This window comes from Ambystoma mexicanum, chromosome 4q (genome assembly GCF_040938575.1).
Source record: "Ambystoma mexicanum isolate Mex_15411 chromosome 4q, UKY_AmexF1_1, whole genome shotgun sequence".
NCBI lineage: Eukaryota > Metazoa > Chordata > Amphibia > Caudata > Ambystomatidae > Ambystoma > Ambystoma mexicanum.
Window position 1 is genome coordinate 1,014,718,181 of NC_090928.1, and position 17,841 is coordinate 1,014,736,021.

At 41.9% G+C, this 17,841-nt stretch overlaps 1 long non-coding RNA gene across 1 annotated transcript in view; it reads right to left on the reverse strand.

Moving 5' to 3' along the window:
• Nucleotides 1-978: 978 nt before the first annotated feature.
• The window catches only part of LOC138468145 (uncharacterized), a 273,604-nt gene continuing 256,741 nt past the window's right edge, over nt 979-17,841 (reverse strand). Inside the window, exon 2 of the long non-coding RNA XR_011268212.1 lies at nt 979-3,829. This is a non-coding gene — a long non-coding RNA (uncharacterized lncRNA). The remainder of the gene's footprint in view (nt 3,830-17,841) is intronic.

Below are 17,841 nucleotides of genomic sequence, written 5' to 3' on the forward strand. Positions count from 1 at the left end.
AGGCACTAGTGATTAATATACACTAGAATGTATCCTGCTAATACATCACGCGGGGTCCAGGAGGATCCTTTGGTAGTCTCATTTCTCTGGAAGAGCTTCAAACGGCACCATGGTGCTTGTAAGTGTTCTTCTTTTTTAATTGTATTGGTCTAATTCTGTATTATACATGGTTACAGGTATGCACACTTAGTGCTTGGTCCTGTTTAGTATATTGAGTGTTGTTTCTGTTGATTCCACAGGCTCAACATACATACTGACGTCCTGAAGAAGGTCTCTGACCGAAACACGTGTCGACGTTCTTTCTGTGAGAGATATCTGGTCAAATTTTATACCAGCTACACAACGACACCTGATATTATGGACTGGGTCATTGTTGAATATGATAATTGAAAATATGTGGTGTAACAATATTTCCAATATCTATTGATGTAGTAAACACTAGGGTGTTTTATATTTGAATGTCTGATTGAGTCTTGTATGTGGTTATGAGTGATGGTATGAATTGACTGTTTTTTATGAGTTTTTATGATATCAAGATACATTTTCTTTGTGATGAGTTTATTTGAATAAAATTTGATATGTATTAAATTTAACCAGCGTCATCTCGTTCTACTGATCCACATTTTTTTTGATAATTATACCACTGTGCCAGTCCAAGACTCTAAAGCTATTACCTGCGGTCAGTACAGTATATCTTTGTCAGCCAAATGTCAGAACAGAGATCACCGTCGGCTGTTTTGAAAATGTATTCGAAAAATCACAAGCAAAACTACCAAATGGTGGCAAGATCTGTTAACAAGACATTACCTAATGTGTATGGATCTTGTAAAATGTTTACAATGTGTACAAAATGTAAATGTGCATTGTCTATCTAGTGTTACTTATATCAATAAATTAACTTTCTTTTTAAAAGCAACAAGCATCATGCCTTAATATTACACATAACAAATAGGGCAATGCAATAAAGAACCAAGCCGATTTATGATTTGAAAATATTTGGATTTATTTAAAAAAAGACATTTAATACTGAAAGGAAGAAGGGTTATATGTGCACAAACAATTCAGTACAGAAAGGAAAAAAGTTATAAGTGCAAAATCATGGTGATACAGAAAACAAACATATACAAAGACAACAGGCTGTACCCATTAATCAGACACCCAACTCTCAGCCACATAGGAGGGCCGTATCTCCAGCGTGGCTTAGACGCAGAGGGGATATGTCGACAGGGTTGTCAGAGTTGTGAGGGGGTGGGTAAAGATTTGTTAAACTATCTGGTATTCCACCTCTTTGCGGCACTGGGTGAATGGGGTCAGCTGAATTGTTGTTGTAGGGTAGCGGGAGTATCAGTCCTTAGCCGCTCCAGGTGGCATCATTGGGTGACATTACCTACAATGGATGTTGGGATATTTAAATCAGCAACTGCTTGCATTAACTCATTCCATCTGTTGGGGGGCATTTATTATCAAAGTGGGTTGTCGAATCGTAATACTGTGTACTAGATAGTGCAGGTTCGAGCCTCAGACAACCTTATCTCTCTAGATTAACTCCCCCTATCGGTCCACGCTGCCAAATCCTTTTCAATTCCATTTTATGTAGCAATAGTTCTGCATTAGGTTTATTAACGTTGGCTAAGTGTATTCACCACATCCGCCATAACAGGGTCTACTGTTGCCAAAGCCTTCTCACCATTGAATTCTTCTGGTGGCATGTAGAAGGTTAGTTTTTTTTTTTTTACATCACTGTGCTTGGTGTGATTTAAGTATTTATGCAGAATATCCTCGTAGAAGGCCGCTTTGTCATGTGCCGCTAAGTCTGGTCTGCTTAAAACAGCCTTCGTTTCACAGTCGAGACTCATGGTTGCAACCTTACATATATCACAATCCACCGGTAGTGTGGGGGCTGCCAGACTTTCTAACTGCCATTTGTCCACCAACTAGATTTTATGCGTGTGCTCCATCATTGACCCCAGAGCAATCTGGTGATTAGCGGTAGGACTATGGCTATGAGGGATCCTATGAATCCACTGGAACTGAGAGACCACTTTTCTTTTAGCGCTTAGCGATATCCTCTCATTGACCAGCTTCTCCATGACGTTCCTTTTCTTTTTCACCACACTTACCTGATTGTGTTAAGGGGATGTGTCACTTTAAAGTGTATTGGACAATCTCTGAAATAGCAGCCACCAGATTGTCAGAGGCCATGGCTAGAATAGCCTTGCATTGTTATGGGTGGTGTATACAAGCAGTTTCAGAAGTGCTATGTTTCACAGTATGCATGTCGACATGGTGAAAGCACGAGTGGGTACTGATGCAGTATCGCTGTTAAGGGTGTCTTTTTAGGAGTGTAAACAGTGGGCAACCGCAGCAGGAATATATCAGTGCACAATCTGTAATCCTCTAGAGTGGCTGTTATCAACCAGCCAATATCCGTAGGGCTTACTGTTTGCATCTTCGAAAGCATCCTTAAAAAAACGCATTTTGGACGGATACATCTGTTGAGCTAGCAATGCTAGTTGTTGCTTATCCCAGGGTTTTTTAAAATAACACTTTATAGCAAGTGTTTAGCGGTATAGATCTCTTGCTCCTGCCCTTGTTGAGCAAGTTCTGCATGATATAACAACCACTTAGACTACAGTGATGGGACTGTCAGGCATACCTTCTACAAAACAGAGGTGTTAAACTGTTGTTGCAATAATGTAGAAAGAGGTTTCCAGCAACTACAAAACCAGATAATGTTCTTGGAAATGTGGCTGATTGCGGTGTGGTTATTTTCTAGAGGTTTTCTGACAAAGAAACTCCTGCCGCAACTGGAAGTCCCTGCCAGCACACACACAAACAGATGTTGTAGCCTGGCATCCATAACGCCAAATACCTATGGGTTAATGCACCATCTAAAGATATCTACGGGTGAACTTCACAACAGGGATTAACTCACAGCGGGGTCATCCTTTCATCCTTTTGGGGCTGATAAAGCAAATACTGCTGTGCCTGTGCTTCTTTATTCTGCTCTTAAGTGCTATGTTTAAGCCTACAATTAAAATGCATGGCCGTCTATAGCATACTTAGAAGCCGTGAATTAAAATATGTGCTAGCTTTGTATTGTTTCTCAACAACACACCCCTTAAAGGCTGTATAGAAACCCACATCCATTGTGTATGAAGGATGACATATCTTTAAATGCTGTAATGAATCATCCGTACCCGCCTCCACAAAAAAATTGTCCATATTTAAGAATGTAGTTGCCACCATCACATCCCATAGCGCTGGCTGGGGCTAAATACCACTACCTACAGTGCTCTATGATTGGCATCTTGATAGTGGTGCTGACCCAGATGTATATCCTCATGTGATGACAAAGCAGTGGGATCTATCGCGATTCCTTGGGACTGCACCAATAAACTGGGCGATTCCCACATCGCCGGTTGTCAAGGCCCGTTGATGTACCAACAGAGCCACTCTCCACCGTCGCTGGCCACCCCAATCCTCTGTGAATTGAAGACCATAAAATAACACTCTGCGGCAGACACCCCAATCCTTTCTGGGTGTTGAACCATGCAAGACACTTGCTTCCAGCGACATTCCGCAAATCCTCGCTACACAGATTCATCCTCAATGATTGAGAGGACCCATCAGCCAAATCCATGGGCAATCCTAGATCCATTCCTCCACGGTCCGATGCCTGCAAGGTTGCACAATCCACTAGCCCACCATAGATCCTTGGCATCACCATCTGCCAGGTGTGAGGGTCCACAGTCCACATCCATGGGCGAGCCAAGATTAATTCCTCCCACTGGCCGATGACTGCGAGGGTCCACGAGCCAGGGTGGTTCTAAATAAATACACAAGAATATAGAATCAGAATTTGGATTTCTAACTTTAGTATTGTCCACAGGCCCAGTCAAACATAAACGCCATGTGGTTAATCTTTTAAAAATATCCTTCAGTGTTTACTTGTATATTAAATATAAAACAAATAATAATTGCGCACACACACACACACACACACTACAAACACAAAGATGCACACACATGTATACATGCATACTCGAGTGTACAAACACACATGCACACACAAACACAGATGTAAACACACACACACACACAAATGCACAAACACACATTGCAACTTGATACCAACATCTCTAATTTATCTGTACAAGGATTCATTTAAAAAGTCCTGCTTTGTTTATAATGAATAAAGCATGTGCCTGGTTGTCTTCTGTTTCATTATCAGATCATTATCTATTTGTGGTAAGAGCGGGGATAGCACATTTTAATTTAAAACCATTGAAAAACACTTTTTGCTGGATCACACTCTTTAGCTAAAACAGTGTATTCTGGATTTGAGACCCATCCGTGACTTAAGCACCCTGCATTTGCTTGAGGGGAGCGGAAAGGAAAATTCATCAATGTTTGGCTTTTAAAAATAAAATGCATTATCTACAATTGGAGGAATCCTGATAAAACAGCTTGACAAATATATAGAACCTCCTTGACCCCCCTACCTTGAACAGATAAATACCAGTTTCAAATGTGGCGAATTACAAGCTTAAAAATTACCTACATTCCACCATTCTTATCACTGACTGTTAACAACAATGTGCTAATTGTTGAAATGTTGCTGTGTTTGCCCTGTGACTTCTGCCTCATGAGAGCATTGTACGCTCTTGTAGACAATCACCACACATCAGCCACAACAACACTTTTGCCTGGTCTGTGTCAACATGCTAACACAGGTCTGAGTCAACTATAATGGCAAATGAAATTTGGCTTTTAAGAATAACCTGTGAGCCATCTGCCCTTTGCGCTTCAATGCACCACAACGCCAAAAGATAGATCACGGGCATCTGCATTGGGGTTTCCAGAGTAAAGCAAACGCACTTGTGTATGGGGTGAGATTTATCGCATGCAAGTTACACCATGCTGTCCTGCTTTTAGCATTTGTCTGTGTGGCAACTTTTTCAAGTGACATTTTAAGCACCCACAAGGTGTCGATTTTGATATATGGGAAAAAGTTAATCAGAGTTACATCCCTGTGCCTAACACTTGTGATGAATCCTAAGGATCCATCACTAAATCCCTGACGAAGGTTTCCTCCCAGGTGACCAGAGAAAGGCAGACACTTCCTGATCCTGACCTTGAGGTTGGTGCTCTGCTGGAGAATCACCTGGGAAGAGACCGGGCTTAGGGTGGTTTGGAGATCCTGTGGGATGAGACACAGTATTTGTCTTTTAAAGGGGAGATCCTTTTACAAGTACCAAGGCATGTAATAGCTTATTGCCGTTACAATTTGTCTAAACCACAAACTGAATGTCCTAATGCAGGTAAAGTTGGGATAAGCATCTTTAAACATCTTATGAAAGAAATGCCTCCCTTAGACTTATGAAGTTAACCACCATCCTAACTCCCAGAGGTACAGAGAAAGGAAATCTGTTAATGATGGCTAAAAAGAACACCATTCTCGTTTTCTAATAAATGCTTTCTAATGATTGCTAAAACATCTGATTTTAAAAGCAGAAAGCTCACTAGAAACTCTAATTTAGTTGTTGGTGACTTCAAGTCCCATAGTTCCATAAATAGTTGGACGGAGAAGAGGGCCCAAGATCAATGTTGCAAAAGTGGTCATCTTGTTAGTGCTAATGACCCACACCTGAGAGAGGCTTAAATGTCCCCCTTGGGTGTAGACCATGAGAAGGAGGCGGAGTTGGATCTGCAGCAGCAGTAGAAGGAAAGAACGTTGTTGGCAGTCCACACAGAAGTTGGCAGAAAGACAGGGGACCGGGACCGGTGTAAAGCAAATTTCAACTGTCTGTCCCGAGAGGGTCCTTTTCCCCCTAAATCTGAAGTGCAGTGAGAAGTGTGAAGGAAGACTGCTGTCCCCATGTGAGAGAGAGCCCTGGCAGCTGGCAGTGTACATGGGGCTATAGCAGGGGACTGGTGTTCCAAACCAAAGGGTGTCTCACAAGCTAGTCCTACGGGACTTGTCATCCAGGTGGCCAGGACAAGACCATGGATTTTGAGTCAGTTCCTGGGGGTGGACCACTGCGGGAGAATCACCTGGGTGAGGTGACTTCAGGGAGTGTGGGTGAGACAGCCAATGATGAGATGCAGAATTCCTCCCTTTCCCATAACCATGATCCCTCCTATTCCATAGGATTCTCTGATGTTCCAAACCCCCACCATTTTCTACACAAACACTGGGCTGAGGAAGTGTTTGTACTGGACATGTCCCACTAATTGGGTCAGGCAAAGTCAGACAATTGACTCTAAGTGCATTCATTGGATTCCAATTAGCTCTCCTCACACCGATAAAAAGCAGAACATAGAGACACACTCTGAACAAGGTGCAACGCAAGTAAGAGCAGAGCTTCTGGGGTGAAGGTGGGCCTACTGGAGCAGAACAACGGACCGAGTGGCGAGAGCCACAGGTGGAGAACTCCAGGAGTTCCCTGCAGGAGGTCATTGCCTCCAAAAGGCTGTGAAAGACACATGGAGAAGGCCAAAGCACAAAGAAGAAGGCTGAATTGTATTTCAAGGACGCAGGCAACCCTCATGGATGAATGGCAAAGTTGGCGAGGCTAGGCCAAGCCTGTGGTTATAACCTTGACTCACAAAATGCAAGACAGTAAAGACCAGAAAGAAACGCACAAAGCCGGTGAATTGGCAAGCAACATGAGAGACCGGTGTGTGCTAAAGAAAGATTTAAGCCGCAACATTATATTGCACAATTGAAGGCTGCACACGTGTGGTTGAGACAAAAAGAAAGGCTGAACTGCGAATGAACCTTGAAGTAACGATAGCTGTAAAGTCAATGATAATGAGTAACAGAGTGGTCCGGAGAAAGGAAGTAGCACACTCAAAAGTCTCTGTGAAAGGTGAAAAGTGTGTGGTGATAAAGTGAATGAACTGTTAAAGTGAGGTTATGAAAAAAAGGTGCACTTAGAACTTTGATGCATAAGACAGTGAACTACCCAGACCAGGATGCACTGGGTCAAATAACATAAGAGTGTGAGTTGAAAGCTGGAAAGTCGAAGTGGTCCTGCGGAGGTCTGTGAAACAGCCATGCACCGTCGAAAGTCTTCAACATCAGGAAACGGTCCAAACCCAACTGAGGAAGACCTGAAGTGTAATACGTTAGGGGAAGGGAACCCCTAAAGGAGTTGAATTAAGCTTGGGGAAGGGAACCCCTGCAAGTGTGTTTTTGTTTTGCTTTAAGAAGTCTGGGGCCTACTGAGGGAGACCAATGTGAACTTTTGCTTTAAGAGGTTTGAGTCTGACTGAGGGAGACCAATGTGAACTTTATGGTGAACTTTGTTTTGGAATTTGTAAAATAAGGATTTAACATGGAAGGCCAGGCGGGTCTCAATCTACGTTTTTTAAACTGCCTTTGCGTTAAGTATCTGAGACAGAGTTTGTCATCATGCCTACAGCGATCCCCTTACTGTACTGTCCAACATGGGGAGGAGAGCTGACTCAGCCACATTTAACTTATATTTGAACACTGACTTTCCTTTACATACATATTCTCCTTTTTTCGCACTTTTTGTACAAGATGTAGGGCAGGCCTTAGGTTTTGTTAGTAAAGGCCATTTTGATTAGACCGACTGAACTAGGACTGTTTTATTTATTATTTGAACATTGAGACTACTCCTACCTAGCTATAGGGCAAAGTAGGAGTTTCTCCAACCCCATTGAAACTTCACATAAAGGTTTTGCAAACTGTACCTTTTGTGCCAGTGTCACACCTGTGATATCATGCCTCCCTTAGAAAGGAGCCAGAGTCGTTGAAGCCTTACAGCATTTAAAGGGATTGAAGACCAAAACTGGGGATTGTTACCGAGCAGTACAGTCCCTTCCACGAACAAACTGTGGTGACAGCATCAAAGGAGAATCACTCGCATGTGAGTGAAACCACTGTTAACCCGACCACTGATTGTCGGACAATGAGCCTCAGTACGACCCTGGCGGAGCGGGTTAAACGGCGCCGTAAAAGGCTGCGGCGCCGTTCAACCCGTTCTGCCACATTACGAGGTCCCCTCGCGGGACACGTTAAGCACGCCTGGGAAAACCAGACGTGCATACCGGGTCCCGCGAGGGGAAGAGGGAGCAAACAACGGCCATCTCGTAATGGCCCGTTGTTTACTCCCTCTCCCATTCCCATTCAGCCCTATGGGGGCTGAAATGGGAATGGGGATGAACCGTGTTCGTGTCCTCGAGTGAGGAATTACCGGGCCATCCGAACTCGGAATGGTCCGGTAAGTCCTCATTCCAAGGACACAGATGCGGTTTTGAGGCCCAATGACTTTAACAACAGTCACCATCATGTAGGAGCAAAACTAACTGTATGGCACTAATTGAATATTAGATTGAAGAAAACAGCTGAAATACCAATCCTGTGTGAAGGCTAACTGAAGATTCATTTACATAGCAATAGAAAACATTGTAACACTAAAGCTAAGTGACTAAACTTTAATAATGGTGAGTTCCAGGTAACCAGCATGGCCCACAGCTAAGAGTGGTACATGCATTGCTCACAGCCAAGATTGGTAAAAGTATTGCCCACAGCCAAGAGTGGTATAAGCATTGCCAAATGCCAAGAGGCATATAAGCATTGTCTAAAGCCTGAGAGTTGTAAACGTTTTGTTCAGAGTCAAAAGAGACTAATAACAAGGAATACCACTAAGCTTATGAGACCATCAGGAAGAGAAGGGGTGAATGCAATGCCTTAAAGGGGTGATGCTTGTTACTGGTGATTGTTCTCTAAAAATGTAATCTGTTATAAAATCTCACATTACCAAAGTCAAAAGGAGGAGAGGTAGAATTCCATCCTTAAAGTCATTTTTATTTTGCTTACTGATGTCACAGAAAGATACAAGTGGCAAAGAGGCTGCCCTTCTGGAAGGTGTTGAAAGTCACAAACATTGAACATTGGAACTGAATCGAACTTAAAACCTGGGAAAGGGCAGTTCACCCAGGTTATCAAGAGAGACTGTGAATATCTTACATATGCAATTATTGTTGTTATAAATTGCCATATGTATTTATGTATTTTAATTCTTAATATGGCGCTACATACTCATAGACCTCAGAGAACACAAAAAAAAGTAGAAAAGAAAGAAGCAGACTCGAGACGATACCAAGGAGGAGAAAAAGCAGTAAAATAGTCAGCAGAGTTAAAGAGTAAGGTTTTGATACTTCTCTTAAACATTGTCAGTGTTTGAGATGATCTGATGACAGAGGACAAGGCATTCTACTCCATTGGTGCATGGCATTCAAAGCTTGTGTCACTGAATCTTTTTAGGTTGAACTGAAGTTGATTTAGATGATGATTTTCAGTGGTGAGCAACATATAGCAGCCAATGTAATTTCTTCTTAAATGTGGTGTTGTGATTGTGTCTAGAAAGCCCAAACAAAGCCCTCAAAGCTCCATTCTGAGTGATCTGGAGACGACAAAGATTTCTCTGTGAGGTACCCATGAGTGACCTGTTACAGTAGTCAAGTTGTGAATTGACTAGTGCAGTTGCCAGAAGTGATCTATTTTCATAGATAGGTAGGGCTCGATCTGGTGAAGTCATATGGTAACATGACCACATGATGAACAAATCCATGAGACATGTTGCTTCATGGATAGATTTGCATCCAGCGTGAACCCCAAAGTTTGTACCAATTTACTCACAGGAATCAAGCTTCCAGAAATCAAAAACTGGGCATACTGAGTGCTGAGTTTCTTTAGTCGTGGACCAGATGCCATAATGAGAAGCTCAGTCATTGCATTTTTACACATGCCAAAGAATTGTGTGCCATCCAAGCCTGGATTTCAGTGTAAACTCGATTTACTGTGTCGGCATCACTAGGGTAGTTTCAAGTGAGTTCAAATAGGACCTTGGTGTCATCAGCATCATTTGCATATTGGACACCTAGTCAGATATGCCACTCTGTCCATAATATTCAACAGATATGGTACAGTTGTAATTGGCCAGTAATTCTTAGAAACAGCTGGGTCAAGAGTATTCTTTTTTAGAAGAGGGATCATACAAACATCCATCATGGCAGTAGGCACCAAGCCTTCTTCAAATGAAGTATTAACCATCTTGGTGATCCAAGGAATCAAGATATCTAAGGAGCCTTTTAAAATATCAGCAGGGCATGAGTCCCCTCAGCAACATGTGGACTTCATGTTGAAAACAATCTCCAAAATCTCCCTTTCTGAGCAGCTATGAAAGTCAAATTAAACAAAGGGATGCTGAATGATCCCGGTTTATGACATTCATACTAATTAGGCCTTTATTAGTTACCCGGCTGGCCAGTTGATTGGTGATGGTTAATCAGTGTCCAATAATTGTACTAGCAAATTCTTCCTGAATGGATTCACACCACATGGAATCTTTGGTAACTAGGGAGAATGGAGATGAATGTCTTTCAAACTCTTTAAGAATTTTAAATAATTCCTTTGAGCTGGATTTGGCATTCTCAATACGAACATCGTTTGCCTTCCTTTTAGCTTCAATGATGGTGTGTTTGTAATTATGTACAGATCTTTTTGTAAGCAGGCCAGGATTCTTCCACCATTATCATTGCAGCGCTCTTTTAATTTTACTTGCATCCAATATATTGTCATTAAAACAGGACTTATTAATAGTTTCTGTTTTTACCTTCTTTATTTTCTCAGGAGCAAGGATATCAATAGTAGCCTTGATGGCCAACGAGAGATGAGAAAATAATTCAGGAGTTTTCTCAAAGGATTCAAAATCTCCAGTTTGGTGGAAAGTAAGGTAGAGAAGTCAGTATCTGAAATATTCTTACTGTTCCTGCAGATGATGTCTGGCCTAATGTTAGTGTCCAGTATGGGCAGAGGAGTGGGAAGCATGATGGTAATATTAACTATAGAGTGGTTTTACCACGGAGAGGACTGGGTTCTCATGGCAGTGCTATGCACGTTGTAGGATAGGATCCAATCTAGAGTATGATCACCCTGATGCTCTGGGGTTTTTACCAATTGCATGTAGCCAGCTACTTAAAGAGAGGACAACATGGAGATAGCTTGAGAGTCTGAAGGGTCGTCAGTCTACAGATTAAAGCCTCTCATGATCAACACTGGAGACTTAGAGATGGTAATATAATTTAATAATTCAAGAAGTTGTTCCTCGAATGACGGTAGGTCTTGGGGGTGGGGTATTATATAGAGTGAAGATAGTAAGGGAAGTATTTGGATTAATTTTCATTTTTACAATAAGATTTTCACAACCTTCTATATTTTGAATGTTAAGGGCATAACAGTCAAAGTGATCTTTCACAATAAGTGCCACTCACCCACCACACTGTCCTATACGATCTGCTCTATATATTTTATACCCACTATGCAAGGTGTTGTCACAGCGATCTGGGCAGATTCTTGAAGGCAGGTTTCAGTAAGCGCCAGTAAATCAGGTGTATACATGAGGCTGTGATCAGCAAACTCAACTGCGTGTTTAACTAGTGACCGGGTATTCAACATGGAGAAAGTTAGTAGTTTGTCCACAGGTGTTTTATTAACTTTTGTTTTAGTTCCTATAGTACAAATGGAGATTTCCTGGTTTATTGATATGACCAGGTTACTCACAAAAGAGGGGATTTGTTTTATGGCCCCCTCTTTAGGATAGGAAACCACCTCATTAGGTTGAACCCTATCTGAGGGAGATATGTTAACCAAAGGTGAGGTAGTTATTAAGCAGACATCCATTCTAATGTCAGTGGTTATAGAGGAAGGAGCATTTAAATGGATTATGTCTGTCTCAGGAGACATTACGCTGTCAGGGAGCAATGCCAGCGCTAAATACATCTCTAAGATTTATGCCCGTTTGATTTGGGGGCGGGATCTTATGGAACTCAGCATGGTCAATACGGGGAGAGAAAGAACGGGTTCAGAAAGCCTTACCTCAGAGTTTGAGATTGAGGAACTCTTGCAGGAGTTACAGTAGTTTTGTGGGAAATCTCCAGAGAGAGGCTGTGTGACTGCTAGTGTTGCCAACCTTACACACACCGGCACTAACCGGCTCAGTTGTGTCAGTGCTGTTGCACCTGCAGGCAATGAAAGAGCATGGGTAACTAGAAATACTGCTGGGAAATGTAGTTCCACTCTGGTGCACAGTTAATACAAATTCAATCTGCTAAAAAATATATTTTCTTGTGTATTTTATGTACAAGTGTGAGGGACAGATATCCTTTGTTACAGTGTTTCCTTTAGTGTATTTTAGGCAGGGAAATCATCATCAGGGTAGTGATAGTGAGATGTTAATTGAAACCTATGATTTAAGAGAATGGCATATTTTGAAAAATCAACTAATAGTTGTCCACCTCACATTTCTGAACCTTCACACACTGTCAATCATTTAATATGTGTTAAACAGAATTACATTCTGCACAAGTTGATCTGTGTGTGCTACAGTACTAAAGATACATAAACAGAGAGAGGTCTTTATCTTGTGTGCCTTTTCATTCGTTCTGGCTCATCATGCCTCTTTGCAACAGCCCCCTCAGAGAAGTGCTCAGTCTTCTGTCAACAGACAAACAGCCTAAACTGTGATTTACACTTGGAGCACAAACAAAATCCTTGGTTACAGAATCTTGAAATGCAACATTTTTAGCAACAGCATCTTAACACCATCCACCTTTTGTTCTCAGTTTAAATAAATGCTTACTGCTGGCAGAATATGGCCCATCTCCAAGCCTTGATTTTAAGGATCTTTGTAAACGCATGTGTGTTTTAAAACAAATACATTAAATACACCAGCATTCAGTTAAAGTGCCCTCTCAATACAGCGTGTAAGCGCATGCCCCGTGCGCACCAACTTCAAATGCCTGTAATGCGATACTCTTTATCTATGTTGTAGCTTTGAACAAATTTCACCAGCTCGTGACTACGGGTCTAAATGCTACAGAAATAATAACTAGTCTAAAGAGTTGGATCAGCGGGATCATAGATTCACAAAAACTAAAAACATCAAAAAACAAAAGCTATCACTCAGCATTTTAACCAAAGATAAACACAGCTGAACCATTAACACATTGGAATAAATTAATCTTTTAATATAAATCGCATTAGCACCTCAAGCACGAGTACTGGCTGATGGCCCCCAGCAAACATAAAACATCAAAAAACATATCCACAGTTCTGTTAAAAAAAAAATTATGCACACATATATCAGCCATGCACCTGCGTGGCTATTGTTGAAGGGCATGTAACATGCTCAGGCATGCTTTCACCCCAAGTACAACCTCTCCCCACAGCTCTCTGTATTCCTGCTGATTTTGTGTGTCTTATCTCGGACTGGTTCGATGGCCTACCTCGCATCCTTCTCCTTTCTAAAATACTATGTGAACTTGCGCAGAGCAGAGAGAGGGCAGAATGGAACCATGGGAATTTACACAGGATAACACAAGAGCGCAGCATGGAGTTGTTTTTTTTTTGCCCAAGATCACACATCCAAAGCGGCATGGATCTGTGAGAATTTGGGCAAGATCACTCTTCTGCATCATAGCATTGTCACTTTCACTAGATTCATAGTCTTCATCTTTACAGCTCACTTCGCTCACAGATGCGTGCCTGGGCTCTACGGCCAGGGGCTGCTCCAGAAATGTATATCAAATGTATAGCTGATTGATATAAAATGTGTATTTTTTATATAAAACTGATATTAAAATTATATAAAAAGTTGTATTAAATTATATAAAATGCATATCAAAATTAGAGGGGTCTAATCATTCTATATAAAACGTGTATATCGCGATTTATATCAAACATATTGGGGTTCTTGTTATAATCAAAGTTAGCCAAAAGCATGTAAAAGTCGCAATCAATAACCCAAAGGTTTAATAATCAAATGTGGTTACTGCAATTGCGTGTAAAATATCTATTGAGGCTCCTTGCCACTACTGCAACAGAAGGTTCATTGTGTTTATATAAATAAAGTTTATGAAAAAAAATATTGGGTTCAATCAACTAGATATCAAAAGGGGTAGGGCTAAGGACACAAAGGGAAGTGTCCACCTGTCAACTTAACATTGAATGAACATCAGCCCCATTGTCACGACCCGTGACCCAGAATCTCACTGGCATGGTCACATGCCAGGCAGGGTTAGGACTCGGGGTTCATTTGGGGCCCCAAGGGCCTTACATTATCATCAGGGACTCTACTGGAGTCAGTCCTGGCACCTTTGGCACCAGGCACATATTTGGAATGGGACTTGAGGGGACTACTTTTTATGTGGAGGCCTGCAGCCAACATGGAGACACCCACACAGTCTAGTCCCTAAGAACCAGACTGTGCGGTGCAGTGTTTTAGGGTGTGGTAGCCCAGACTACTTTACCTGGACTACTTTACAGGGGTAGGCTATATAAACCACACCCAAGCTAAAGAATGTGCTTCGCATTTTTCTGCAGCCAGCAGCGTGACGCTCATTGTGTTCAGAGACCAGCATCCGGTGTGCCTGGAATTGCGGACCTGCAGAGGAGACAAAAGAACATCATTAGCATTCCCTGCTTACCTGCAGCTTTCCATCCTTCGATCCCGGCTGCTCGCGGTCTTCCATCCCGTTGGCAGCATCTTCAGGACATCACGCACACACCGGAACAAAGCACCTGTAGGGAGAGAGAAAAAAGGACAATGTTAAAAAGGTTATTCACGGCAATGACAGCAGTAACCATAACCTCCTCACCTGGCTGGGCATATCTTGGCCGGTTCCGCTCCGGAAATCTCAGCACGTCCAGAAAGACCATCGTGACCTGAAAAGGAATAAAGAATACAGGTTAGCCCAAAAAGACATTAGCGCGCCGCACTTTGCGCTGAACCTACCATTCCTCATACGCTCCGCGTCCATAATCCCGGCAGGAGCCTGACCCAAGCAGTGCACCCAGCGAAACTCTGCACACCTAAGGGGGAAACAATCTGTTAAAGACATTAATAGCACAAAAGAAAAGCAAAGGCCTTCAGAGACTGATATAATCAGACTTACCTCCTTAAAGACACTTGAATGGGTTGGCACCAGTGAAGTTAACTCGGTTGCTTCGACCCGCAGAAAACTACACGCCCCTGCACACAAAGCAGGACGGAGAGCACGCCAGACATCATAACAAGGTGAGGAGGGGGCCATCAGGTCGAGTCCAAGGGGCTGGTGGGAGGAAACGAAATCTGTGCCTAAGTCCAGTGCTCCTGTGTTTTCAGGCCCTCCTGCCATAGAAGACATCATCCCGAATTGGGCACATCCGGGGGGAATCCGGAAACCAGGGCATACGGGCATCCCCGTGGATACCAGCTGAGTGTAACACCCATGTCCTGCTGACAATGCCTTTTTTTCTTTGCTTTCACTCTTCCCATTTCAGTACCGACTACTCCTCCTGGAAAACGATTTGTGAGCCAAAACATGACATTGCTCATGGTTTTCTGGGGTGTGTGCTAGGTATACAGTGGCACAGAATCTCTACATGATGTCCTCACATTGATCACAGTTCCACTCTTCCATTTTTACACAAACAGGTCCATTCTTTTGTGAACCTGCTCAAAATAGCCCTGCTACTGACAATCTGATTTATGCAGCACTGCATAAAGAACCACACATTCCTACCACCACATTTAACAAGTAATGCACATGGCCTGCTCCCTTGATTCAATAGTTAGAAAGCATATTTGGTTCTGTCTGTGGATAAACAGTCATTGCCTGCCTTTTATCTTGTCTAGTTCAGGAAAAGTTGCCCTCTCCCTATGTTGTTATTTAATTGCTAAGTACCCATGTCTATGTAATCTTCCACTTTCGACTTCTGTAAATAGTCCGGTAGACTATGTTGTGCAGGAAGCTTGCATTTCGAGGACAAGAAGTCCAGAGAGTCACTACCTAAAATCAAAATATGTCAGGTGTTTAAAGGAACATTTAAATCAGTACCTTTTACCTTAATAGCCAGACACAATATATTTATTAATCAACCTTCTTCCAAAAGGGAAATATTTTAAATGTGAATAATATTATTCAACTGCCTGGTAAAGCCAACACTTGAAATGATTCTCTGGAAAAATGTTCAAGCACATACATGTCACTGCTGCTCATTAGGTATTGATAATGGCATTCTACTTGGTACACTGTGCACGAGTCCGAGTCATATTGTCAAAAAAATCTGGTTTGTGTAAAAGAGCTAACTTAAGACATGTGGGGCAGTTTGAGAAAAACACATATGCAAGCAAAATGTATAATATTTTCAAGTCCTCTAAAACCAAAGCGGACAAGGGGTGAGAGGAACAGAAAACGATCTGCAACTTTTGATGAATTGCACATTGCCTAATCTGAGGAGAAAGAACAGAATTTCAAGAAAGAAAAAAACGTACTTGTATTTTACTTCTATGGGTGTTCATTTTCTTCTACAGAACTAAAGAGTCAGAATTAGGCAAACTACCAATGTTGAGAATATGGACTGTTGATAGGGGTTTCATAAGCCAATGCAAAATGAACTGTGCTGTTTTATGAAAATAGGCACATTAAACGTTGCAATTCTGACTGATACCAACTTTAAATAGAGCCAGCCCTGAGTTATGGCTCAGGAAATTCTTTAAACTCAGAAAAGGCCCCAACCACCCAGCTTTGAAGCTGCCCACTGCATAAACGGATCATCCTTTAAACAGATGAAGAAAACCAGACTGTGCCATGAAGTTGTATTACTTGCCCTGTGTATATGTTAGGGGTGAACAGGGGTGAACAGTTAAAAATAATAATTTCAATTTAAATGAATCCATGGTCCTGCTCAGTCAAATCCATCAACACTTGCACACTGAATGACAGAATTTAACACTTGACAGGACTTCAGGTCTGAAAACCTCTCAAGGGGTGACAGATGTAACACCATAAAACCACAGATATGCAAGTTACAAAGGCTTATTTCATAAATAAGGCCACGAGCCATAAAGGCCACATGAGTCAGGCCTGAATCAACAATAGCAGGTTTCCAGCCCTGCCTCAATTACCATGTTTACAGTCTTCGTAGCTAGGCAGAAGAATTGAAATTATATTGCCATATTTTTGTACATTGAATTGTTTATATCGCCTATATCTCTGGAACCAAACTTCTTAGGGAACTCATTTAGGTGTGAAACATTCAGCTGAAAATTAAATATTAGTTGTACTAAAACAATTTTTTTAAATGTAGTTTGAATATGCAAATTAGGCAAATTTGCATTTAGTCTCTAATAAAGGGCACACAAAGGTGTATTGTAGATCGGGCGGATAGCGGAAAGAATCTCACGCAAATACCTATCAAAGGTATTGCAGAGCCTCGCTACACTATACGCACTGCCCGGAACTACTATCAGTCAACTATCAGCCAACCGGACAGATCCACACATTGGGACCATCATGCCTGCCGGTAAAAGATGCCCCAAAAACATGCGGGTCAGGAGCTAAAGGATGGGTTCGATGCCCCACTGTATCTGATGGGTAGATGGTAGATGGTAAAGAAATTGGTCCTGAAGAAGAAGACGCTGATATAAACGTCATCGAAACCGGTCAACCAGAACCTCTGCTGATATCTCAGAGTGTTTTCTGAGATACAGAGCTAAAAATAATAATTCTGAATGAACAGTGTCTAGATGACACGTGAGAGGTTATGTTTCTTTTATACTTTGTTGTAGAAATGCAATAATGCCCATAGTTTTATTGTGAGTAAGACCTTGGGAAGAATAAAAAAAAAAAGAACAATCATAAGAAGAAATTAATAAAAGGGTCCTACTGTGCACTCTTTTTTAAGAGGAAAAAATCCTCAAGGCCACGTGTAACATACTTCACGGAGGGTGAATACATTAGGGTAATATAGCAATCATTGAA